The 27,712-nt window shown below is 34.8% G+C and overlaps 1 long non-coding RNA gene across 1 annotated transcript; it reads left to right on the top strand.

Moving 5' to 3' along the window:
• The first annotated feature begins 61 nt into the window (after positions 1–61).
• LOC146544632 (uncharacterized) lies at positions 62–27,712 on the top strand. The gene is made up of 8 exons (XR_014882344.1): positions 62–159; positions 1,744–1,800; positions 2,388–2,483; positions 2,912–3,273; positions 3,648–3,881; positions 10,612–14,287; positions 18,676–23,481; positions 27,571–27,712. It is a non-coding gene; the product is annotated as an uncharacterized LOC146544632 (long non-coding RNA).

The following is a 27,712-nucleotide window of genomic DNA, read 5'->3' as shown; positions in this document are numbered from 1 at the left end:
CTGCACACTACTAAAATAATATCCTTCTTCTAAAAGATTATTACGATTCTCTTTATGATATAGCAGTGTGACTGTATGGATCCGAAGATGCTTGAAGTGTTGAGAGACGTTCTGGGTGCTACTTGGGTCAAAAGATAAAAAGCATTTAATCTTCATTGAGTAAGTATTTGAGTTGACTCAATCTTAAGGCTTCCATTTATTATTATAATAGATTCTTATTTATACTATTACAGAGGGAGTTATATTTGTCTTGAGACAGAATAAACATCTAGATGACCCTGCAGGAACATATGAAGTATTTTGCCTGCTGTCATTTCTGAAGGATGTTGGTTTTCAGTGCTGCTAAGTTCCATGCCCTACCTTCAAAAAGTGAATGGCCTTTATTTAGTTTTTGAACTGGCTTATCTGTGTTGATGCAGATCCTGTATTTCTGAGCAGAGCAATGCATACCTGTACAGTTACTAGGGAGAGAAGAAACACAAGATGCTGCATAGGGAACAAATTAAAGAGGCTTACTATAATGAGAAACAGAATATGTTCACAGGTTTTTAATCAGTGGCAGAGCAGTACCATTTCCTTAGAGTAACCCTATTTCTCCACTGCAGCAAAATCCATTCACCATTTGTGTCTCAGAGGTAAAACACTGCTGTTCCCATTTTATATAATTTTGCTCATCTGTACATAACTGCAGAGGACCAGAACAAGGATAAATCAGACCTGCTGAGTAATTCCTTCATACACTCACTCTTATGTGTCATTTCTTTAGACACACTTTTACTGATAGGTTGTTATTTTATTATGAAGTGACCCAACTAGTATTCCTATTTGTGGTACTACAACAAAAGATAGCAATATATTGATTCTTTACCCGTTTCCCATATCGCAATATGTGAATGTCTGTTTGACATAGTAATGAATGTAATTTAACAATGCAGTTTATCACTGACTTCTACTAAAATGGTCTGCTTCTTATCGTTTGAAAGATGATAGAAAAGAGTAAGCCCCCAAATGATAAGAAGACTGTTTGTCATGGGTTGTGCAAAGGAGTTGACTCACACTGAACTTACCTAGTAATTTATCAAAACATCCAAAAAGCATATAATTTATTTTTCGGTGTGATTGTCTTAGCTACATTGAAACAAAATTCATAAAATGAGATTTGACTTGACAAACTGCTATAATATGCTTTTTTTGCACACACTCATTATCAGTCTTGCCCTTTCTGACTGATAAATAAAAAGTAAAAACACTGTGAATTTTTTAAGAGAGGAAACTTTTTTTAAGAGAGGAAAAACTGTCACAGAAGGCAAAGAAGTAGTACATGGCAGTATAATGTCCATATCTTAAAGTGTTTGACTGCTACTTAGCAAACTTTGAGAACACTCACACATCATTCAGCAATTTGTAAAACAAAAACTAACATGTAATCCTCTGGAAAATCTAAAGTCTTCATTTTCAACTTACTTTTGTTGAAGGAGATGAATGAAACATGGTCAGTTTCCAAAGTATTCTAGCTGAATGTGAAATAAAAACTATGAAAATAAGTATTTAACACATCTGTCAATTTTCTAAATGGCTGATACACAATGACAGTAACCAAATTTTACTGTGTTTTACTAAGTATGCTTTCAGATTTTTAGTCATTTATTATTGGATGTGTTTGTATTGTCTTGGCAACCATTTTGTAGATAACACCATTGCTTAGAGGTTAGACTTCACATTTTCTAATGTTTTTCTTTTTAGCAACCCAACTATAGATGGCACGAAAATCTGGAACCTGAATCCTTCTGAATTTGATAGGTGGGCATTTTTATTTTGGATTCATCCTCTCCTTCATCTTCTCTGAAGGCAAAAGATGTTCAAATAACCTTTATTTCTAAAATGTCACCAGATACTGAGATTAGTCTAGCCTCATGTAGCAGCTATGCTCCATCTGTTGAGCATATGATCTTCTCCATTAACAGAGTCATTTTCTTATTCTGGATTATGACAGAAATCTTGCTGGAAGTAAGAACATGAGGAATGCAAACAGTTTATGCGCAGGATGGACAGATACTTACATTTGCGTCTGTAGATTTACACATAGGTTCTGTAAAGAAATGCAGTCTGGTTTTGTTACATTTGGATAACTCTCAAACCAACTGCATCATTTGGCAATGTGCAGTTTATTCAGGACAGTTAATTCTGTGATGTTAATGGAAGTGAAATAGCTGCACTGCCACGACTGTGATTCTGCTGTGCTGTTTTATATGATAAACTTGTATAACACCTGTCCTCTTAAACTGTGTAAAAATCAGTATTGTTAGTTTTGCTTTTCTAAACTATATATTTACTGACTGTTTAAATACTGTATGTAGATAATACTCTATTCTCCTTGTTTGGACTAGAAAGGCGGATCATCACGTAAATTGTTTCCACTGAAAATAAACTGATGCTTTTCCACCGAGACGTTTTATTTTGTACACTGAAGACACATGGAAAAGGTACTGCTTTCCAGTTTACATTGTAATTGCATGCTTTGCTTGATGGCAGTAGCAGATGCATAATTGACAGAGGCTGGTTTTGCTGTAGAGTCACGTGACTTCAAGAATTTCAGAGGGCTTCCTCATTCAAATAGGCATATATATCTATCTAGTTGTTTTTCTCTCTCATTTTAAGAGGTTGCATTATCAGAAGACCTCATCCAAGTTATCTGACATTGGTGAAAATACACCTGTGGGACTAAGTCCTTCAGTTAGATATTATTTTTCCTACAGATGAATTCTACGTAAAAATAAAATAGAATAGATAAGATAGATAAAGGCCAGTTCAGTTCAGTATATCTTCAAGTGTCTGATATTATACAAAAGCACAGATTTCCTCTGTGAAACCAGTTTAATTGAGAAGCTGAATTACATTGTCCAATGCACAGAAGCCCTAATATCTGCTGGAAGAGTGCAAATACTTTGCCATCAAGAAATTCCTCTTCTGAAAAATCCAAGTTGGCAGATGGAGAACATTCAGAACAGATGGAGATACAGGTATTCCATTCCATTCTAAACAACTTATACACTTGTCATGGTTTTATATTTTTTGTTTTGTTTTGGTTCTCAGTATTCCGCATCAAAACATCATGTAGTGTACTGGGAGTTAAAGTGTTAATGCTCCAATTCCAGGCACCTATCCCTATACATTACAGAAGTCATGGGATCTGGCCCTTCCGGGTGGGGCCGTCTCTTACTGCCTGGCAGTGGGTGCTGGAGGGTGCTTTCCTGCCTGTTCCAAGCTTTTCAGGTTTGAATCGGTATCGGGACTCTCTCTCTCTCTCTCTCTCTCTCTCTCCTGTTTTATTTGATTTATTAGTCTCAATTTCAATCAGATTGTATTATATTGTGTTATCTTGCATTCCGATATCATAATTAGTAAAATAAGTTTTCCTCCATAGATTGTTGCCGCTGTTTTTTTTTTGTTTTCCTCCCTTCCTTCCCATTTTGTGGGCTGGGGAGGGGAGGGCAGGGGCCTACCGCCCCCCTGTCACGGGTGTAGATTGATCTCGTTAACTCTGTGACAACACTTCTTTGTAACAATCCACCACTCTTGCACGCAATATCATCTCTACATTTTCTCTGTTTGATTTTTTTTTTTTTTTTTTTTTTCCTAACCTGTAGTCTGCTTGTTTCTGAGATTTTAATGAGAAGAAAATGTCAGGATCTCAACATTCTATGGAGTGCTGCAGGTGCCTAAGCTTAGGAGCTTTTTGCTATTTTTGGATTATGAAATAATACTAGATAAGCAAGGCCTTGCACAGGACAGGCAAATATGAAGGAGAATCCATGGAAGATGCGAACCATCCAGAAACATCAACTAGAGCATCAGCTGGGCAAAATACAACGTATGTTAAGGTAACTAATTCTGTTTTCAGTGGAAGTGAAAGAAAGAGTTTTACTTGAAAGTGTTTGATTTTCAAGCTCAAAGAGGGTAGGTTTAGGTTAGATGTAAGAAAAAAATCTTTTACAGTGAGGGTGGTGAGGCACTGGTACAGGTTATCTAGTGTTGTGGTTGATGCCCCATGTCCCTGGAGACTTTCAAGGCAAGGCTTGATAAAGCCCTGGTCAATATGATCTAGCTATGGTGTCCCTGTTCATTACAACGGAGCTGGACTAGATGGCCTTTGGAGGTCCCTTCAAACTCAAATAATTCTATGATTCCATTTTCTATTATTTTGTTAGATATCATTTCTGATAAGAAATCCTAGATGCGAATGAAACATACTTTCAGACATAACTTTACTGTAGTGAACTACATGAGTAATATTGGACATTATATGTGACATCAACTTTACACTAATACAGTTCCAAACCATAGCACATCATGTTTCTCAGACTTGGTTTGTTTTCCTTTTTTTTTTTTTTTTCCCCACCTCCATACTAGTGTTTTAAAACTTTGTAAAAGTTTTAGAATGATTTAGATTAATGAGCATACGAATGTTACCAGTAGTACTATAGCAGTATATGTACTAGTGTATTAACAGCAAATCATTTTCAGATGGTATTTTCATTTTATTTTTATACAAATCTGTATGCATTTATCTTCACTGTTGCTTTGGATCTCCCTTTGTTTTGCTCTCTCTTCAGTGATCATTTCCAAATTATTCACGTGAATAATCATCACCTCAATTTCAGAGGGATATGATAGTTTTCCACTAAAGAAGAAAAAAAAATAGAGGGAAAAAAAAGGAAAAAGCTAGCAATAGTATGATAGGTTAGATGGCATTAGTGAGCATTCTGACAGATAGTATTGATAGATTGATGCCAGTTCTTTGATGCCGGTTCTTTTTCAGATGTCTAGCATTAGTCTTTCAGCATTTAATTAACATTCTTCAACAATTTAAATTTCACAGAATCAAAGAATGGAATGTTTGGGTTGGAAGAGATCTTTAAGATCATCTAATTCCAACCCCCAAGATATAGACAGAAACACATCCCACTAGACCAGGTTGCTCAAAGCTTTATCCATCCTGGCCTTGAATGCCTCCAGGGAAGAGACATCCACAACCTCCCTGGGCAACCTGTTCCAGGATCTCACTGCCTTTGCAGCAAAGAATTTCTTCCTAATATCTAGTCTAAATCTTCCCTCTTCTAGTTCAAAGCCATTTCCCTTCATCCTGTCCCTACATGCCCTTCTAAAAAGTTTCTCTCCAGCTTTCCTGTAGTCCCCCTTCAGGTACTGGAAGCTCCTATAACTTCTCCTTGGAAGCTTCTCTTTTCCAGGCTGAAGAGTTCTCTCAGCCTATCTCCATAGGGGAGGTGCTCCAGCCCTCTGATAATCTTCGTGGCCCTTTTCTGAACCCACTACAACAGCTCAATGTCCTTCTTGTGTTTGGGGCCCCAGAACTGGACTCAGTACTCCAGGTGTGGTCTCAAGAGAGTAGAGGGACAGAATCATCTCCCTTGACCTGCTGGTCACACTTCTCCTGATGCAGCCCAGGATATAGTTGACCTCTTGGGCTGCATGTGCACAGTGTTTACTCACGTTGAGTCTTTCATCAACTGACACTCTCAAACCCTTCTCCTCCAGGCTCCTCTCAAGCCATTGTCTGCCCAGCCTGTATTTGTGTCTGGTATTGCCCCAACCCAGGTGACAAATGACAAATTTCCTTTTCATTTGCTCTAAAACGAAGAAACAAAGGAATATGACATTGTCCTTTAAAACACAAATACAGTGTGGTGTCTGAAAGCCCTGAAGTTACTTTGGGAGTATTACAGTAAAACACTAAGTATTAATGACAGCAGCCCTGAACAGATTCAGACCTTTGTAGAAATTAGATTTCCTCTCACAGAGGGCAAGAGTTCATAAATTCAGACATCTGCTTGATCATCCTTTTCAGATATGGCAGAATGACTTTTCAGAGAAGCCTTCAGAACCCTAAAAATGAAAGCTATGGCCTCAAGGAGCATGATAAGGACTTAAATGGAGTGCATGTGAATAGATGAGTCATATCTTGATTTTGTGGCATGACTGTAAGGCTAGCATGTGTGAATAGACCTGAAGTTCTGCAACCGTTGCCCTGTCCATTGTTCTCTGTGGACATAACAGTCCACACTAGAGGAAGCCAAAAACGGAATAGATATAAATTAACTATCTGGGAGAAAAGTGAATGTTCTCAGGAGCAGGTCACAAATACATAAAAAAATTAGCAGAAATCATGAACAGTAAGTTTGGTGAGATTTTTCAGAAACACTTTTGAACAATGACTACTTTCCTGGCTGAAAAAGTACATGTAGAGGACAATGAAAACAATGCCTCAGCTTTAAGAAGCACACATCATTGGTTTTGTTATTATGAAGAACTGTGATTTTATTTAAATAACTTGTGTCATAATATTTGGATGTCAATCAATTTATTTGCTAAACACAGCCCTGATTTACTGATTTTCAGTATCAAATGTTGTAATGTAATTACAGACACAGCAAAACGATTTTCTTTTTCTCCATTCGTCACATTGCATTACTTTTTATGACAAGCATTTGCATCTAGAATAGATTTCTCCAAGTGTAGAAGTTATTCTGCATTCAAGGTTCAAGCAGAATATGTGATCCATGCTGCAACTGCTATTCTATATTTTGATGAGATTTTTAAAAGCAAGCAGCAAAGCTGCACTTAGAAACATGATTATTACTAATAAAAAGTCTCAAAGAGAAGAGTAGATCTAACAATCCATATCTGGTCATTCTTACAGGGGAGTGAAGAAGCATGCAAAACATAATGAAATTAAAGATGGGCAAAAATTAAATATGTGAGTGAAAATCAAATAAATAGAATTAACTTTACATAATTTAAGAAGTTAGTCATGAATGTTATCTGTAGCCAAATAATTAATTTTGTTTGTTTTCTAAATTATCCTCATCTGATGTCCAAAACCACATTTCATTAATGATAATAAAAGAAAGAGATTTTAGATTGATTACGGGTGAATTATGATCAGATAAAGATTTTCATTCAAGCCTGCTGATGAGTGTTTTGAAAAAATTAATAGATGTATTGTTCCTTAAAAATACGGTTTTGCTTGAAAACAGATGGAGCAATTTGATGGGTTACTCCTTTTTTTTTTTTTTTTTTTTTTTTTTTTAACTTTTTTGTTCAGTGCTACCTATTAAGTGCTATAAAACAGAGACTTGCTATCTTTGGGCATAAAATGAAATTAATACATTATGTTCTAAGGTAGAGGAATAAAGAATAATTGGAAGTTGTTAAAAAGAAACTATTTCAGCTGGTCATAATTAGCAGTTTATAACATCTATTCTAGTAACAATTGAAGTTACTAAGCAGAAGAAAAATGAAATTTGTGACTACAATAGACAGAAAAGGTAGAAAAATAATGATCCCCTTAAATTCACTTTGATATCATTATTGTTGCAAATTAAGATTGAATTCACTCTTGCTGGCACACTACTTAAGCTCTACTGTGTATGTAGCTCGCTTACTGAGAGAACCTTTTTTTATAGTTTTAAGAACTTCATTCATTCTCATAAGAGAATGTAACAGTATAGTCTAGGACAGCTTAACACTAAATGTCTTTTTTGGTATGTGGGAAAAAAGGACAGCATTTGGCCCTAATTAAATACATGAAAAGAGTATGTTTATGTCTTGAGTAGTAAAAAAACAAACAAAAAAACAACCCAAAACCAGCAGAATTTCATAATCAGATGTCATGGCCTAATGAGCACTGTTTGTTACAGACCAGGCTCTGTCTTAGAGTATGTTAATAATAAGTTTTCTGTTAATGGAAAATTCACCACTTTCCATTTTCTCTTCAGGTTAAAAACAGAAACACAAAAATGTATCTCATCAGATGCCTTTGTGTGTCATAATCTTGCTGTATGCCCATTTCGTTCTTTAAGTATTAGAGACATTATTTGTGTTTTTAGAGTACTTTTGGTCAGTGTTTATACCAAATACTGAAACTTGAGTACAGGTTTATGTTTATGTATATATACCAGATCAGTAAATTTTTAAATACATGACTTCCCTGTACAAATATGATTTCCCAGACACATATGGTAGTATTTTCCCTTGTTTTGGAAAATAACTAATTATAAACTAAGGATCTGGGAATTTAAATTTTGGCAGGAATTTGAATATTGACTTATGATTATTTTTTTTTCTCATGTGCTACCACATATACGTACTACAAATGTATTTCCTGAATCATATATAAAAGTTGTAAGTGCTTACCACTGTCTCACTTATTTCTTGTCCCAGAACTATGTGATACATAAGTGAAAATGAAGTCAGTATTTGGAAGAGGTAATCTTAGAGACAGATTCCACCTCCTGATGTACTGATATGATTACCCACTGTTATGTGAGTCATCCATTTGCCTCTGAAGGGATTTTGCTTCTACCAAGCAATTTAATCTAGCATTACGATGGTGGAGCATTTCTAATATTTCAGGCTCTGCCTGCAAAATTCTAATTGAACTTAAAAGAAAAAGACTTGGAAAAAGGAACAGAGATGAGCACAAAGCTGCTAGACGGAGCTAGGGTTAATGAATGAGTTGGAAGTAAACCTGATAGATAAAGGGGTGCATGAACTTCTGTAGGGAAAGTTCCAAAACTGTGAACTACTGGTTGACAGTGTGACAGTGACAAATGGGAAAAGAAGAAATATAAGAACATAAATAAATTTTGATGAACGGGCTGCCTGATACATATTCGCTGCACCAGTAGGATGAAGATCTCATTTGCAGAAAGTCTGGAATAAAGAGTAATTGAATGTGATGAATTCATGAAAATTGATTGTTTGGCATGACTGAATGGAGATCTGAAAACTGTAACTACTTCAGAGGAAGTCAGCAAAATCTGCAAGGAACATTTTAGACAATGACTTTCTGACGGATTTCCCACCAGGTTTTTCAGGACCTCCCATACAAATCAGTAATCAGCAGACAAAAGTGTTTCACAAGTTTTGATCAACCAAATGTGTGTCTTTTTGCTGTATATCGCTATGCTGTATACACATTAAGTGTATATTTTCCTACATATAGTTAATGTAAAATTTAATGTTCGAATCTAGGATACTTCTACTTGGTGAATTTTCACAAAAAAATTAAAAATTCTCTTCACAAGTTTCTTTTTTTTTTTTTCTTTTTTTTTTTCTTTTTTTCCCCCACAATCCACAATTCAAATATAGGTTGTATTCATATTGGTAGATGTTCAAGGACTGTTGATACAGCACACATATACATTATAATCTTTTTATCTTTATCATCTGCACTGCACCCTCCCCTTGTCCTGGCTTCAACTTAGACAGTATTAATATCACACCAAAATTTTGGTTATTGTTGAGAGGTGTGTGTGTGTGTGAGGCTGGACTGGGCCTCACACAGCTGGGAAGAGCTGCAGTCATGGTAGTGCAGAAACAGGGGACCTTGTGCATGGATTGGACATGGCCTGGTATTTGGCATCATGCTCAGCAATACTGAACACAATTGTATGGGGGGCTGTCTTTGTTTAAGGACTATGTGGGCATCAGTCAGCTTGTGGTGAATAATTGCATTTTGCATTGATTATATATTTTTTTTTTAACTTTGTAGTTGTTTTTGTCTGTTGTTCTTACGTTCATAGATCACTGAATCATTAGGGTTGGAAAAGACTACTACGATATCTTGTTTTGTTTGAACTGTCTTTATCTTATCCTTGGAATTTTCTTATGTTGCCCTCCCAGTAGTTCAGAGGCAGTGAGGAAGTGACTGTGTGATGCTTCACTCTTTATGTTGATTAAACTACAATAAAATCTTTTGTGAAAGTTTAGGGAGCTCCATAAATATCTTAAAAGTTGATAAAGAAAAGGGAATAAGTTTTAGCTTTGTCTTTGCTTCTAAACAGAAAATGTGATATTAAATTATATTACAGCTCTTGTTTTACTTAATAGACTTTTGCTTCTGTCTATAAAGCTATATACCCTGAGAAAACATTCAGGAAAGAATTTTGATTCACCCAAAAGAAGTGTATATGTGCTACATTTTAAGCCTAAAGGAGTTCATTGTCTTTTCTGCTGCTTAGTCTACTTTACCTAATTGTGCTCACCTATCATACACGGTTTTGGCTGGGATTCTGTTTCAGAGACAGTCCCCTATGTTTAGTTATACAATTGCAGAAAATTGTACTTAACCTCTCACTGTAGTCCAATAGCAATGGGTAGTCAATACAGTCAGTAAAGTAAGATGAACTATTCAAATGTAGCCATCTAATTTAGAGTGAGCCATCTAATTTAGAGTGAGATTAAGAGATGTCTACAATCTCCTGTTGACTAGTTCTCTGTTCATTTTAACCAGATCTTAGAAATCTAAACAGTCAAAATATGTACAGTAAGTACCTAAACTTGGATATTTAGATATAAAGCTGAATTCTGTTCAAGAAGCTACTCCTGTGGTTGCACGGATGCGTATTTTTATAGTGGGACACTTTTCAGTTTGTTGCACATTTATAATGATCTTAGCCCTTCTGGTTGTTTCAGCCTGATGGGCGGCTGAGCTCCACCATACCACTCACTCTCCTATTCTTCAAAGGAAGAGGGGAAGCAAGAGATCAAAAAAGGCTTAAGGAATTCACCAGTTACTGTCTTTTTTAGATTCAGCCTCTATCCCTGCTCTGGCATGAAGCTCCTCCTACGGAATGCTGTCCATGCAAAACAGATCCTGCATGTGCTTGCTACAGGCTGCAGTTCTCCCCAGGGTCGCCTCAACACAGCTGAGGAATTCTACCACTGTGGAAATTGTGAAAGGCAAGAGGCAGAACAAGTAGTAATGAAACTCTATAGCTGTCATTTAATGCTTTAAGTGGTGGTGAAAGACAGAGGGACTTTGAAATAGTCAAAATAATGCAAAAATTTAGAAAAGAGAGGAAACGTGAACAAAGAATTTCGTAACTGTTCAAAATAGAGAAATGATCTGTCTTGTGGGAGAAATTTTAATAATCTAAATGCTATTATAGTGGGCTGAGGAGAAAATTCATGAGTATTTTTCTGAAATAAATGATTAGTAGGTAGAGAATTTATAAAAGGAGGGTCATTCCATTTACAACAGTTCCAGAGCAGATGAAGCATTAAACTTTTGTTAAACTTCATAAAAAACTTGAGGAAAAGAGGTAAATGAAGTAATCAGAATTCATATATATATATATATATATATACTAAATCTGCAGGAAGTTGTATTGATTTCATTTTTTCTTGTCTTTATGATTTTATTGTCATTAAGAATTTTTTTTCAATTTTACTATTGTTATTTTATCTTTCCAATACCAGTAAGTAGTTTTCATGTAAGTCTTACTAAAAAGCACACGTGCAGAATAATATGTTAATCTTTTTCTACCAGTGTCATATTCAGATGCATCTTGCCTTCCAGACACACAAATATTGAATATATTCTGCTTTTTAATGATTGTGAGAAAGTCAGAATCCACTGATTATAGTTGAGTTGCAAGTCAAGAATTCTTGGTTACGGAGAAAACTTTGAGAAAACTCAATAAGTTATTAACAGTAAGCCCGAGAATGCAGAGTCATCATAACTAGTTTTCAAAGGTGTAGAAATGACTGGTTTTGGAGTAGCTTTAATGTCTTTTTATAAAAATATCTTGTTAATTGACCCAATAATCCCAAAACCTTGTCTATGTTTTTCTGGAAGCCTAAACTCTTGATTTTTCCCTAGACAAAATATTCTTCTGTTATTGCTATAACATAACATACAGTTTTATTATACATATGTGTAATTATATAACCAATAATGGGCATTGAGCATAGTGAAATGAATTGAAACTATAGACACAAGTCCAGGAGTTTTGATCATGCTTTTATATAAGAATGTGAGATCTCATTTTAGTTCACTTTCTACTTCTTTGAAGTAAACTAGAGAAAAGCCCAACATGCCAATCAGTATGTACGTAAAAGTTATTTCAGACAGATCAGAATGTTTTATTTGTTTCTTGGTCATTGTTTTTCCTCATAAATTACTCAGAGTATAGAAATTGTACTGAAGTCTGCATTTCTCTGTTGGTAGCTTCAATGTTAATCCAGAGTCACGTCATTGTAATTTAGAGCAAAAAATGCTTCACTCTGCTCTCATAGATATTTTAAAAGGTCATAGTTATCCACTCACTTGTAAGAAATGTGGTCATTTAGATTTATGCCCATAAAGGCCTTTTTATTTCCATGTTCCCAGACCTGTCCCATGCAGTAAAACACTCATAAATGTGAATATATTAAGTAATAATTAATGTCTATATACTGTCATAGCTGTTGACCTTCAGTCTTACACTTAACATATTAAATCTGAATTGCTGTACAGAATGTTGAGCTTTATAGTGATTCATTCCTTAGCTACAACCATATAGGTGAGGAAGGGACCTTGATAATATCATCATAATAAATAGATTCTTTGCGGATAAAGTAATTGCATCCTTATAGTGAATCCTTACTATTTCCTTATAAAATTTTATGCATATAGAGAATATAATGCAAGATTTGTCCTAGTGGTGGATAAAAATGGCAAGTAAAATAAAATGTTTTTTATTTGAAGCTCTTGCTGTTTAGGTCCCATCTAGAAACTGAATGTTACCATTACTGATCCACAGTAAATGTCTCCCATTTTTATAACTTCATATGCACTAACAACAAAGCCATCTCTTTTTCTTTAAAAAACCACATTTTTAGCTAGCAATTTCATTTGAGATGCAGCTTCTTTCTCACAAAGTATTAGCATTTCCACAGGGACTACAAACATTCATATAATATTTCTGGACGTGGAGTGTGGTGGGATGATGCCCTGCTTTGGAGGAGAGGGCAGTTCAGAGCAGAGCATGCTGACCTGGGGCAATTGCATAGCAGTTTGCATGAATTTCACCTAAATTAGCGTTAATGTTGGCATAAAACTGAGTTTTTACCAACTTCTTAAGTAGATAATATGTGACCGACATCTTATCTCAAACACCAGAATGAACCTTAAATATTTTTTATGCGTCCCAAGAAACAGAAAACCAGATGGTGCAAACAATCTGCTAATCCTCAAGTGCAGTCATACACAGAAGTGTCTTAAAGACTCTCATTGTGGTACTAGGCACGGCAACAGCAAATGAGAAAGTGATTGCAGAAGACAAATAGACTGATCATGAGGAAATATTCTCTAATCAGCTTGGGAAACTAACAAAATTTAAGGGAGACTCCAGGGAGAAAGAATGTGGAAGAAGCCTAGGAAAAAGTAGAACCTGAGAAAATTTGGGGGAACCCTGCTAACTCCATTACCCTGCCTGACATTTGGAGCCATCTCTGCAAAGCTTATTGAGATCTAGGACACCAGAAAGACTCTAAAGGAACCCTAACTACACAGCTCACTGTAGGGTCTCACATCTGAGATGAGACCCTATAGCCCAGCAACTCCAGGCTGAAAAGCGCTGTGCCAAAGCACCCAACTTTCATTCTGGATCACAGCATCTCTGCTGCATAAGAGAAAAATCATTTAAGACACAAAACCATGCATATACCTTTGATTTAAATGTGTCGATGTTCAAATCCATTTAATCTCCACAGTCTCGTTTGATCTTAAACTGCAACTCTTGGCTCCTATTTCCTATCCCCTCATGAAGAACCCTCTCTGACAGCTCGTCTGTTTGAATTTGGTAGCAATGTTACTCTTTCTGACAGAAGTTTCAATTATACCAAGCAAAGGAAGTTTCTGACATATGTGGTGACTTTCTTTGATATTGTAGGTCCATCATACTAATTATTTGCTGTATTTCTATCTATTTCTCCTATTTGTGTGATCCTTTATTTTACCCTATATATTCTTAAGACTTTTTGTCTAAGACTTGTACAGTTGTCATAACGCATGAATAATCTTCCCTTTTTTGCTATCCAGATGTTAATATAATTACATAAGAGGACTTACTGCTATAAATCTGTTCCATTTATAGTTTTATTATGTGTTTAGGTTTTGTTGAGAATTTTATAGAGGTGTATTCTACATGATTATGATAGTGAAGCTGAAATTTAATTCTCTATAATTATAATGATTGACATGTTATTATGCTAGTTTTACAGTGCAACCCGTGATAGATCTATGGAAGAGGTATTGTCATATCTCCCACATCCATGTTAATAAGTATTCACCTTCCTGCTCACTTCAAGAGAGACAGCTAAATGAACATCATCTGATTCCTGTATTCACTTTTGTTCTGTTGGAGCTGTTGTTTTTTATGGAATTTTCAAAGTCTGTTGTGATAGAGGTCAACTTGAAGCCACAGTTACAGATAGCTTGGTGAGAATTTTACAATGAATGTTACAAATGCTGACAAGTTTATATTGGTCTGTATTTTGTTATTGTCCTTCACACAAATAGACTGTGCATAAAATTTAGGTTTCCAAATACAAGATCTACATCTCTTATCCATGGAAAGAGAAGAGGATTGAAAGTATTGAAGAATTTGCAAAATCTCCCTGTAAAGAATGGATCATCTTTTTGATTTTTTCTTTTATGGAGAGAAGGGAAAATAAATATTTTAAATAGTAACGTAGGTGTACACATCAGAAGATTCAGCTTCAGTCACAAATATCAGTTAGGGAAGGAGTCGCAGAATCCTGGATACTTAATCCAAGCATTCTTTATAGCTGAAGAGTCAATTTTCAATGAACTTTGGCCACAGTTCTTTAATAGAAGAGGTTTTCAGCTATTTAGAGGTAAACATTTAAGTCACATTGTTAACACAAGAATTGTTTCAATTTTGCTCACAGATCTCAAAGAAAATCCTCTTTTTCTAAAACCAAGCACAGAAAAATACTAGCTCCCTACCCAAGTTACCCCAAGTCCTCAATAACATTAAATAAAGGAATTGGAGAGTAAATTGGACGTTAGTAATCTTACTTACTATAATCAGAATTTCATTTGTTACCCAACAAAATACTTGTATTTCATATGATTTCTAGATTGCCAGTGTGAAACAAGTGAGAAAAACCTATGTTATGGAATAGAGAGAAATATTTTATCACACCTTGTTTTGTAGATTTTTTTCCCTTATGTTATTTTTGGAAGACAGTTCTACAATGTATTTAGAGATTCATGGTAGCTAATCATAAAACAAATATAAAAAATCATAGAGCAGTTTTACCTCAGCACTCTTTTTTTCTTCTTTGTGCTGACATCCTTTGGAAACATGCTACTTAATTGGTATTGCAATTAATGTTTTTAGTAAAGCCATTTTATACTTCTCATGGATCTGACACTTGAATTAATAATGAGTGTGGCGTTGTGACTCTTTTTGAAATAAATGAAATGAAAGTGCATTTCTCCAAGGAAAGTGTACTTTGGGCTCTGAAATAGCTATGCTTCAAGGTCTTCGAGTGCTTATTTAAATTCATTGTAAAACTTACTTTTCATAGCAAGGGGTTTTGAATTAGGCTGTTCTTAAAGTAAAAATAGACTTACATGTTTTAAAGAAAACATAACATGCTGGTATTAAAAAACAACAACCCAACTCCAGGCATATGTTTTAAAATTTCTGAGTTGAACCACACATACATTTGAGGTCCCATTTTGCAAGTCTTGTAAATATTTTTTGTGAATGGCAGAAATTTCCCTCCAAGGTCATTATATCTACATTTAAAAATTCTTCAAGTATTGTTGTGTCTTTAACGTAACTGTTGGTATCTTATAGAAATTACAGAAATCTTAAAATATGCTTAGAATTTTTTGTTATTTTGTTGAGAGGAAGCACAGACACTAATAGGTAGACTATGATTACCATTGTGATAGTACCAGTTTGTATTAGTGATATTGCATATTTATTTTCTTTTGTCTAGCTGCAGTGCTTTTCCTAGAAGTGTCAGTCCTACTGGCAGAAGTAGTTGTAAGATCTTTAACTAAGCAATATTTTTTTCTCATAATTAGAGAGCCACTGCACTTCTCTTCAGCCACTTTAGTAATATATGGACAATGTCTTAATTTTCTCTGAACTGAGGTACAGTTTTTTTCTTGCAATTCATCTTAAATTCTTGAAATTCATCTTAAATTCTTGAGTTCCACATAATTTCTGTAAAAGAAAGGGTATCACAAGTCTGGGTATTATTTTACCCATTTCTCTTCTCTTGTGACAAGAATAACCAATAGCATTGTCAAGCAAATTTCATCAAGTTTATAAAGTCTTCAATAGGGCTGTGCTCCAGGTCTCCACAGCCCTTGCCCTCCTTAACTGTGGCCCATATCCATTTGGGCCCATCCTCAGGACCTCAGCCTGGTTACACCTCAGTCTGGCCGCAGGGAAGTCCCTCAGGCTGGGACTGCCCCAGTGCCCTGCTCCAGGTGAAATGCTGGAGAGGATCCTGACTGGCCAGTCCTGCCTGGGCCACTAAGTGACAGCCCGTGCTCTTGCCCAAGGAATTCACTGGACCCCACAGCGCCGCCAGTTTCACTCTGGAAATTCACAGGTGTCCTTGGGTACATAATCAAAGCTAGAAAAATTAGGATGAAAAAATTGGGGATGAAAATTTTACCTATTGTAATTCCTGTCACTGATTCTCAAACATAGAAGGGATCAGCTGAGTTTCTGTATGTAATCTGTATTACTTGTATGGAAGTTTGCTTTTTCTGTAACATTATTTGAGTTATGAGTTAAATGTTCACCTGTCTTTTTGAACGCTGTGAGTTTAAATCGAAGCATTCAGCCAGTGTCTTTGCATTCTCTCTTTGAGAAGCAGATATAACTATAATCTTTAATCTTCTTTATCATCTAACACCAGCCTGTGTCTGACACATTTCTGCAATTTTTTTCCCTGCTGGAAGTAGTGAGCTATTCAGCAAAATTTCTTGCTTTCTCAGCAAGGCACCACAGTCTCGGTTGACTTTCTTTTTTTTTTTTTTCCTTTTCTTTTCTCTCTCTCTCTTATTTATTTATTTATTTACTTTCACTCAGGAAAAAATCTTTTAGTACTCTCTGTGGTTTCTTTTACAACAGAGATGCATCTACTTAACAGTTTTGTGATTGTCAATATTTATATAATTGTGAGAACTACCAGCTTTCTGTGGGGTATCTAATTTCTGACTTTTTTGGCTTGCTTTGCTAAGCACTTCAGCGTACTATTGAACAAGCTGATATGACTGGCTCCATTGAAAGATTTTTACATGAGTCAAAGCTGATATCAAAATGCGGTGTGAGGTGAACAATTTCCGCTTTTATTTCTACTTTGTTAGAAAAGGAGTAAAAACAGAAGTGCTTTTAGTGCGGTTATCTTTCTCATCTGGTTCTCTGGCCAATACCACCTCATGAAGAGAGAAGGGATTTTTTTCACTTCAAATATCATTCTGAGATTAAATTCTGGTTATAATTGAGATAACTAACTCTGAAAATCAACCATTTTCCATAAATTTCTTTTACAATGATAAGGAATCTGCGCTCGCTGAAATAAAAATGAAATTGAGTCTTTGATTTAAAAAGAAAAGAAAGAGAATATTTTTACTGCTTTCTTATTATAACTTTATAAAAAATATTTCTAAGGCTTTTTAGAAATTGGATTAATTCTTGTCTCTTATTTGGCAATACCTCCTAAGAATTAGTGCCACAAGAATTCAGTGAATAGAGACTTAATTAATAGTTTATAAAAAGTAAGAAGATTGCTAAAGCTGTAACAGCCCTTCATCAACAATGCTAGCAATAATCTTCAAGAAGATTATCTTTACTTGAAGTATCTAAATAAATGGTTTATGTCAGAAGCAAACTATTAAAATGTTGAAAAAAGTAGATTGAGAAATTGTGCATGTGCATATTGTGAATTGATTGATCTGGAATGCAATATGAAAGCAAAATTTTAATCTTTAAACTGAAAGACTTGTGATTATAAATCAACACATGGAGTGGGATGTCCATTGGTGTTATACAACAAAGTCTATTCAGCTAATCAAATTACCATGAAATACATCAGCTGGTTACATCAGCAGCATAACCATAAATGCATTTTTTATGACAAATATAAAGACAGCTCATTAGGAAGAAAAAAATCTGGAACTCAAAGCAATTGTATGCACACAAATGGTCTCTTCAGATAATTAATTGGCCTAAAATTTAGTATGAAAACCACCAGATTTTATTTGCCAGTATAAATGGTAACACATTTTAAAAATTTTAGTGTTCTAGCCAAATAGCTACAGAGCTTTCCCACAGAAATTCACAATTTATACAGAATGCCAACTTATAATCACACTTCATTACAGCCAGGAATTGAAACATGGTATAGGAATGAGCTGCGACTTTAGTCTGTTCTCATTAGTGATATGAAATTTTGCTTGACAGCTGCATTTTATATTCTGTTGTACTCTTGTAAACTACATTTGCAAAGAGGGTTGGGAGGGAAAGGTTTTTATAAGATAGCCTGATGAAGTTAGATGATCAGAGGAGGCCTCTGGCGTGCTAGCATTATTTATAATAGCTGTTGTGTTTTCCTTCAAGACTGAAATCATGCTTGAGGTATTCTCATTTTTATTGTTTTCCAGGCTTTATTAACTGTTCTATAAAAAGACCTTGTTTTTCTTACATTTTTAGAAATGCATACTTCATTTTTCCAGTATGCACATGTGAAACCTGCAAATTCTCTTTTCCTCTTTCTCTGTCTTATCCAGTGTCTTCTCACACAGTTGATTTCAGCTTCTTTGAAATTTAGGAACAAAAGGCCATTATGGATTAAAGTAGATTCTTCCTAATGTGACTGATGGTATCTGTACTACAAAAGGATTTGAGACTGCGGTAGAGCAGGTGTAAGTAATCTCACTTCAATTTACTTAGTATCAATGAAGGTCTATTAATACTTACTAAAATGTGGCTGAAATCCAACAGGGACACAACCTTTATTTGATCAATACCTAATTGTTTAATTTCAGCTTACAATGATGACCTGAAGCTATAGTGTATACGTGCTGCTTCATTGCTCTAAATCCTCTTAGCAGGCTTTTACATCTATAAAAATAAGATCACTGTGAATTATTTTGAAGCATATGCACAAAAAGCAAAGATGTGGGGGCAAGTAATCTTTCAATTGTTATGTACTGCCCTATATTATGCATCAAGATATAGAAATAGATGATATAGATAAATACATGGGGGCTGCTCCAAAAGTAATGCTTCCTATTTTCTTATATTGGCTCACAGAATAGGAGCCTGATGTTGGTGGCATGGCAGTCAAGTTTGAATCTTCCCAACAATATTACATTCAATGTTGTTACTATGCTACAGGGGCTATTATTATTATTATTATCATTATTATTATTATTATTTTAATGGTTGTTCTTGTAGTTTTTTTGTTTCAGTTTGTATTATAAACATCAATCAGCTCCTAGCGGGAAGTGCTTTGCTATTGAATAACTTGTTAGGATTTCAGCCTGAGTATGTTACTTACGTAAGAATTTAAGAATTTCAACAAATATTTGATTAAAAAGCAGTTGCACTGTTTATAATATATGAATGCCTGCTCCCCTTGCATATCCCCCCTTGAATCTGTAGGAATGAAGATCCTTAGATATCAGCTCATATATTTACTATACATAAAATATATTCTTTTTAAATAACACAATTTCTCACCACATGCCAAATGATGCCCAGCCGGTCACCCAGCAGCTGCTCCCCCAGCCAACTTCCTACAGTTTTACAGTTTTTTTCATCTGATGTCATATGGTATGAAATAACCCTTTGGCCAGTTTAGATCAAATATACTGGTTCTGTTCCCTTCCAGCAAATTGTGACCCTCCAGCCCATCTCACTTTCAGGACAGTATAAGAAGCTGAAATGTCCTTGACTTTGTATGGCAGTGCTTAGCAACAACTAAAACATTGGTGTGTTATCATCATTGTTGTTCTCTAAAAGTAGAAATATAGCATTATATATATAGACACTATGAAATTAAATCAACTCTATTCCAGCTGAAAGCAGGGTAAGGAATAACTCTGAACTTTATCAGATCTACTCCATTACAGATAAATGCCTTATTAATCAACATATTTTGTTGTGAATCTCTACTTTAAAATATTTTCATTTTTGCGTATACTTTTATTGGATTTTGAATTAATCTTGACCTTTCTTGACCTTTCGTGTAAAAAGTTATTGTTGTACCCAATAAGGTAGTTCTCCTTTGTTTAATTGGTGGCTGCTGATAAAATAGTAGATTAGCAGCAACAGGAGAGATTGTTACAGATTCCTTCAGTAGTACAGCATATGAAATAAGTCAGTTGATAACTTGGAAGGCCTCAGTGTAAGTCATGAAATGTCAAGAAAGATCTGTGATCTTCCAAAGTGGCAGAAAAAAAAAAAAGGGAAGGAAGGGAGGAAGGGAGGAAGGGAGGAAATTAGAGATTGTTCTGTTGAGACTGTTCAGAAGAGTTAAATTTATTAATTAACAGTACTAAATGAATATTTAGTTCTCAATAAGTAATACAATATGTAGTGTGTATGTTACTTTGTTTATAAAAAATTGTCTTTAACATTTGCATTTTAAATTAGTTTTGAGTACTATGGATCATGCTGATATCCTGAATTATACCTTTTCACAACAGTCCTGTCCTGTAAAAGTAAAGCAAATAAGTTAAAATCGCATGTAACAGAGTAACAATGTCACCTCCTGCCTAGGAGGAATCAGTTATTTGAGAAAATTTGTTTAAAAGCACTACAAAAAAAAATATTACTCAGAGTAATGGGTATTTAATTTTATAAAATATTATTTTGTCCCAGTTGTTTCTTAAATTAGGTTTCCTGACAGATTGTGAGAATTCATGTAAGTGGATAACAAAGTACGTATGTTTTGTATGGCAATTAGAGAAATACTAACAACAATTTGATTCTTTCAATAACACATAAATCGAAAATAATTCCTTTGGGATATGTACCTATATTCCTTTAAAACTATGTTAATATCAAAATCATGCAATTTTATTTAGTTTTTTAATTTTATTTAATTTTATTTTTTTTTATTTACTTCATACTTTCTACCTATCATGTCTGGTTTTACATCATCAGAAAAGCAAAGAAAAGATCAGTGAGAGATACAGTGATGGACAGGAGAATGGTAGAAGATAGATGTAAGAATGACAAAAAGTGAGACTTTTTTTTTTTTTTGTGAAAAGAGGCAGAGTAGGTGATGCAGACAATTAAAGAGCTGTATTTAGTCTTTCTAGGTAAGTGAGTGTAAGCACAAACTGGTTTGTTTGCATAACGATGAAAGAGGCATGTGTTAAAGAAGAGCAGAACAAGCTACTGATTTGACATATCAAACTGTTGCAGGGATGCAGAAGAAGCATATTCCTCTGTGTGGTGGAAATCCATTAGAGAATTTAGACTACCTTAACAAATTTGTACCCTTAGAGCGTATACCTGTTGAGTCTGGTCATATCCATGATGTGCATGGAGAGTCATTCATTTCCTTCCTTTTTACTGGAGTCATTTACATGTACAAATTTTCATTGTATATCCCTTTGTATATGTTTATTGCTAGACTAAGCAGATTCCAGTTTTCATTTTCACCTCTAGCATGTAATTTCTCAGACTCAGTCAACTCCCTACATTTTTACAGAAGTGTTGAAGTGTGTGTTGGCTCATGTTAACAACATTTCTAAAAGCAAAAGCCTTATCAGTATTAGAAATTCTCTTACATATATTTTCCATAGCAATTTACATGTTAATTCCTCTCAATATAGGCTTTATTTTTCTCTTCTGGATAATATGCTGTCTTGTGTTTAATTTATGAAACACTTTATGCTTCACATCCTTTTTGATGTGAAGGAACTGCTGTCTGACCTGAGCCATTTCTCACCTTGTTCTTGTAGTGTTATTTCTTCATAAATGTGATACTTTTGTCCTTGAACTTGCTGAATCACAATCTGGAACCTTTCTCCAGTTTTAATCTCATCCTTCAAAGTTCGTTCCCACCTGGTATCCTCTGCAGGCATAAGTATCCTGTTCATAGCGCATCCAAGTCAGAAATGTGTGCATGGAATAATAGAAGAACAAGGAAAAATAGCTACAGAACATCTTCAGAATTCAGTAAATAAATGAAGAATAATTCAACACAAATAAGAAGCAGAACAGAACATATTTTCTTTCAGAAAGTGTTACAACTGGCAAATTTATTAGTCCTACTCAACTTTATTTAAATCCAAATAAGTTTCAAAAATATTTTTAAGAGAATTTGAAGATGGGAGCCTTTGTATGAATAGAGGATTAGTACTAGATGAACTTTTATCTTCAAGTAAAATGCTTTTTTTTTTTTACTTGTCATTAATATAAAAATGTAATACACTGTAATCTATTTAGAGTTACTAGTGTAAATGGACTATGTCTCTATTGCTAATAGAGTTTCTTTTACATATTAAATGTATAACTAACTTGTCTGGAAATCTCTGAGTCATTCCAGTCATTTTACTTCCTACTGTCATAATTAAAGTTGAATGCTGTCTGCATTTGTTGCATAGTTTGCTAAATTACTGTCATATATCTTATTCTCTGTCTTAAAATTGTTATATATATATGTCTGTATATATATAACTACAATGTCGTGTAATATAGTGAGAGTTCATAGAAAAGTTTAAAGCACTGCTTCATACTTTTACTGGTATATCCTTCCTATTAGCCAGTAAACCACCTGTGATCTTTCTCTGTAACATCAAGTCACTTGTTTTGAATCTACTAATCTAGCTATTGTTCAGAGAAATAAATCACTATTTTCAGATGTTGCTTTCTGGTTTATGGTTAAATCAAGGACAGGTACAGCTTTGATAGTGCCTTAGCAAAAACTCTGTGAGCTCAAATCAGGCACATGAAACAGCAATCTCAGAACATCAAGGACCTTATATATCCATACACTTGTACTGGCAGCATATGTCCTCACCACAAGCATCTACAGTGGCTAAATGCATTGCATACCACAGAAAGGTGCAACAGTTTTTATGAGGAACACAGAGCTCCAGGACACTGACAAGCTGCTGCTGATGTACTAAGGTCATCTCAAGATTGATGCAGTCTTTGTTGTCAATCTTTCTTCAGCATTGCTATTCTTCTCTTTCTCTTGTTTTTACTGCCAGGTTTCAAGTGCCTGCCTCTTCTCACGTTTTCTGTGACACCCAGCTGAGTTTCTGAAATACTTGACTTGTAAATTATTCCTTCTCATTAGAAGCTGTTCCTACCACCCACCTGAGAAATAGAGATACCAGAAGGCTGCAAATGAAGAGAGATGTGCCAAAAAGCATGAATATCTGTTCCAGCAAATGGATTTTTGGTACCATGGTAGGCATCACATGCTGAGAGAGGTGTCCACAGGTACTCCTATCATCATTTCTGGACTCCAGTTGTTTTAGATGTCTTTGATACATGACAGCAACCATCTAACTTTTGAATATACTAAAATTTCCTGTGAGCTTGACTTTCTGTTTCAGCACACAAACACTGTTGTGTGACACATTGATGAGATCACTTACCACGCTTGGAGGTAAGTCAAAACTGCTTTTGTGGACTGATACTACATTCATTCAAATCAGAAAAAAAATTCATATGTTGTGTCTCACAAAGCAAAGACAATGAAAGATTATATTTAAAAGCTGGAGACTAATCAAATAGCAACGTCCTATATCTTCTCTTGAAGCTAGCCTCAAATAAACAGTGTTTTAAATTATTTAGGCAAAACCTAAAACATAAGTGTAAGAAGGGCACGTGGTAGTTTTTTCTGTCCACATAGCTGTCTTTTGTAAGTTGATTTTGTACAGAAGAATCTCTAAAGGAATAACCTGTCCCCTCTCCGAACTGCAGAGTATTGCATGTATAATAACGATAACTAATTTTTCCTCTTCACTGATACTTTTCTAAAAAGAAAAAAAGGTAATCAATACTGAAAAATGGTGAAAACAATTCCACCTAAAATTAAAACTAGGAATACATCATTTATTAAGTAATAACTATATATTATAGATATGGGTTTACGGTAAGTGAGTAACTTAATACCTTGAATCATAGAATTGTTTGAGTTGGAAGAGACCCTTATAGGCCATGTAGTCCAACTCCTCTGTAATGAACAGGGACGCCTACAGATAGATCAGGTTGCTTAGAGCCTGGTCCAGTTGGGCCTTGAATATCTCCAGAGACAGGGCTTTCTCTACCTCTCTGGGCAGCTTGTTCTAGTGCCTCATCATCCTTTCAGACTTAGATTGTTAGACTCTGCTGGGTCTTACATCATAAAGACTCTAAAAATAAATATTTCAGATATGTAGGATTTGATTGTGCTTTATTTTTCCCTTCCTTTTCACAGGCTGTAAAGCCAGAGCAGCAGTGTTGTTGACCTAAATTCTCTGCCTTATGGCAGACAAATACTGCTGCATAAATCTGTTAATTTCTTTGTGTCCTTTGTGACCTTAAAGTTGTCCCATCAGTGTCTGCATCTCTCTGAAAGCCGTTTAAGGACATTGTCAAGGAAAGGTGCATAGCAACTAAGAACAAGGGATAAAAATAGAGATCAGTATTTTCTAATGAGACACCATAGAATCTACCTAGGATGTGTTTGTGCCAGTCCATTTTCTTAACTATGTATTCGTTAGTACAGAGCATAATGTTCTTTCTTAATCCATGAAGTCTTCGTATGTGAAAAATAAATGTTTTGTATACAGACATAAACAAATTTCACCTTCCCACAAGGAATATCATAGTTAAACATAAAACACTGCTGACTCACTTTTGGGGGTTTTATTAAAGCAGCTGGAAACTGTAGACAGATTGTAAAACCACTGTGTAAACACAGGTTCCCAAACCACATCATCTTGCCTAGTGTCAATGACATCCAAGTGCAATTTGATGGTGGCTGGTCAAATTTCTGTTCTACTTAGATGACTGTTTGTTCCCGATCTCACATTATATAGAGAAAGAGGATGCAAGCCAATAAATGTTATTTGGCCTGGGGTCTAAGGCCTTGCTCTATGGCAAAGTAACAAGTGCAGTTTCATCATGACTTAGGAACATGTAAATAAATTCCAGACAGATGGATACTTAGTTATATGTTACCTCTAAAATACGTTCCATTAACTTTGAGAATATGGGAATATAACTCAAGTGCTATAAAGTCAGAGTAGAAAAAAGGAAAAGAAAAAAAAAAAAAAGCATGAAAAGTAAAATAATAATAATTTTTAAAAGTTTACTTTATATTCCTTAAGAAATTATTTCAAAGTATTTACCAGAATATGGAAAATTTGAGCTGTAACTTTATTTGGGGATAACAAGGAATTTAAATAAGAATACAGTGCATGTCTTATCAATATATAAATAGTTCACTGTTTCAGTACTAGATACAAATTCAGCAATTTTTATCTATGATGATGATAAAGTTATACCAAAAAACCCCACATTTTTCTATTCATTCTCTTCCTAAAAGAGCCTTTGAAGAAATTTGTGTGTAAAAGATGCAAAAATGGTGTATATTCCCTTCCCAGAAAAATTTCTGTAGCTTTATGGAGAGGAAAAAATGCTTGGTGTTACCTCACTACTTAAGAGTCCTTGGTGCATTTTTTCTCTACTAACGGCTTCCTATATAATTTTGAATGATACATTTAATGCTGAGTCAAAAAACCTTTTAGCAACATCCTGTTTGCTAGAACAGGACTGACTACTCATTCAACAAAAATAAGATCTGCAAAAGCCATTTAACTGTATCATTCTGTAATGCTGTTCATCCCTTAAGTTGCAGCGTACAGCTTAACAAGATCAACAGTTATATTACATGACTATGAGTTTCAGCATAATGCTGTTATGAGTCTCTGGGCCTTAGTGTCACAAAAGCTGTCACGAAACTTTCAGGACCCAAGTTCTAGATCTCCTACAGAGGTCTCAGTGACCAACACCTGTGACTTCAGAAGAGATTATCAGTGGCACTCAGATTAAACACTAAAAGAGGTTCTCATAGGCTGTGGTTTCTCCCACTGCTTCAACAAACATACACATGCACAGCCCTGGCCAGTATGAAAAAAAAACTGATTTTATTTTAACAGGCTCAAGAGCCTGCCAGGTTCTGATACAAAGACTGTGTATCAGAATCCCAGAAATCTCCTACTGTAGCTTCCCAGTAAGCATATAGCAAGCAATTTTGACTTGTCTTATTTATTAATATCTCACTTCATTAAGTACTTTTTTTTCTTCACCTTTTCTATGTGAGAAAACATAATGAAATTGAAAGATTGAAAAACGTGTTTACGATGCTGCAAAACAACTTTCAGACCTCAAAATCATTAGTTTATCAGTACTTTAAATCAAAAACATCTCAGTATTTTTTCTTACCATCTTTTCTTAACAAGTCTTATCATTTATTTGTTGTTGTTAGATCAGAAATGATCTCTTACTGTTTCTTCGGTTTATTACAGTGGAATTTTGTTGCAGGGAGTAGTACTACATCATTTGCTTCAAAGCAAAAATTTTTTTCTTAGTTACACAAAAATATTATTCCAAAACAAAATTTCAACTCCATAATAACTTTATGTATGCATAAAATATGCAAGCAGTAATATTTGTTCATGAGAAGTAATCACCAATAGTTGATTACACAGCAAATAAAAACTTAGCATTTTCAATAACCTGAAGTTGTTTATTATGAATACACATTATATTTAATCTGTATAACTATTATTTCAGTTATGTAAATAAGGAAGATTAATTTACTGGATAGAACAAAAAAGTAACAGTTTGTTCTTTCCTTGCTTTGAAACAAAGTGTTCTGAGCTTCTCCTGTTTGCTCTGACTTTTCCTAGTAATGTTCTTTGCTGAAGGGTTTTGGGTGGGTTGTTGAAGGACAGACTTAAAAGGTTGGAATAATTATTACTTCTGGAGGGTTTGAGAAAATACTCAACTTTCTAAAATGATTGAAGTTATTTTTCTGTGTCACATTCAAAATAATTTTACAGGGCCAGTTTTGGAGTAGCCAACTGCAACTAAGCTTATCCTGTGGCATATATAAAACCTTAATTTTTGATTCATATATTCTGTTTCGCTAAGGCTGTATTTCGCTCTGGTGTATATTTAGGTGAAGATGCAAACATAGAACCCCATTTCTTTACTATCAAAATTGGAGGAAATGGTGCATTCTGTAAAATTAGCAGGAATTAAGTGTTACTGAATTGTGAATATGCACTTTTGATATTCTCCTAATTGAAGCTGTAACAGTAGAGTTAATTAAAATTGTAAGCTGCAGGTACTCAGTGCCTCAACTAGCAGATAAAAATGCGATTAGCATCACATAAAGGCAAATTGGATTAATTCCTCTTGGGGTATGACATACCCAGCAGACTCACCACATTCCTGAGTTTAGCACACTGACTGTTGCACTGTATGAGACATCCCTGCAATGAGGAAAGGTTTGACAAAGGACAACAAAGCCACAGGGAACCTCCTTCTAGATTTGACACTCAGAAAATACTCATGGTGAGTATTTTCTTTTACGCCTTTGACAAGAATGGTGGTATTTTCCTCTGAATGTAGAACTGCTACATTTTTATTTTTATTTTTATTTTTTTTATTTTTTTTATTTATTTATTTATTTATTTTGTAGAAGCTCTGTTTAACCCAGCATTGAAAAGAAATTTCCACAAGGTCGACACTGACAGCAAATATCTGGTCCTATCTACTGATTACATTTTGGTTTCTATGATGTTGGAAACATAGCTAACATAATTCAGTCTTCATCAGCACAG

This window comes from Meleagris gallopavo, chromosome 3, assembly GCF_905368555.1.
Source record: "Meleagris gallopavo chromosome 3, MGAL_WU_HG_1.1, whole genome shotgun sequence".
In the NCBI taxonomy this organism is placed as follows: domain Eukaryota; kingdom Metazoa; phylum Chordata; class Aves; order Galliformes; family Phasianidae; genus Meleagris; species Meleagris gallopavo.
Note: the sequence above shows the minus strand (reverse complement) of the source record. Positions and strands in the feature narration are given on the sequence as shown.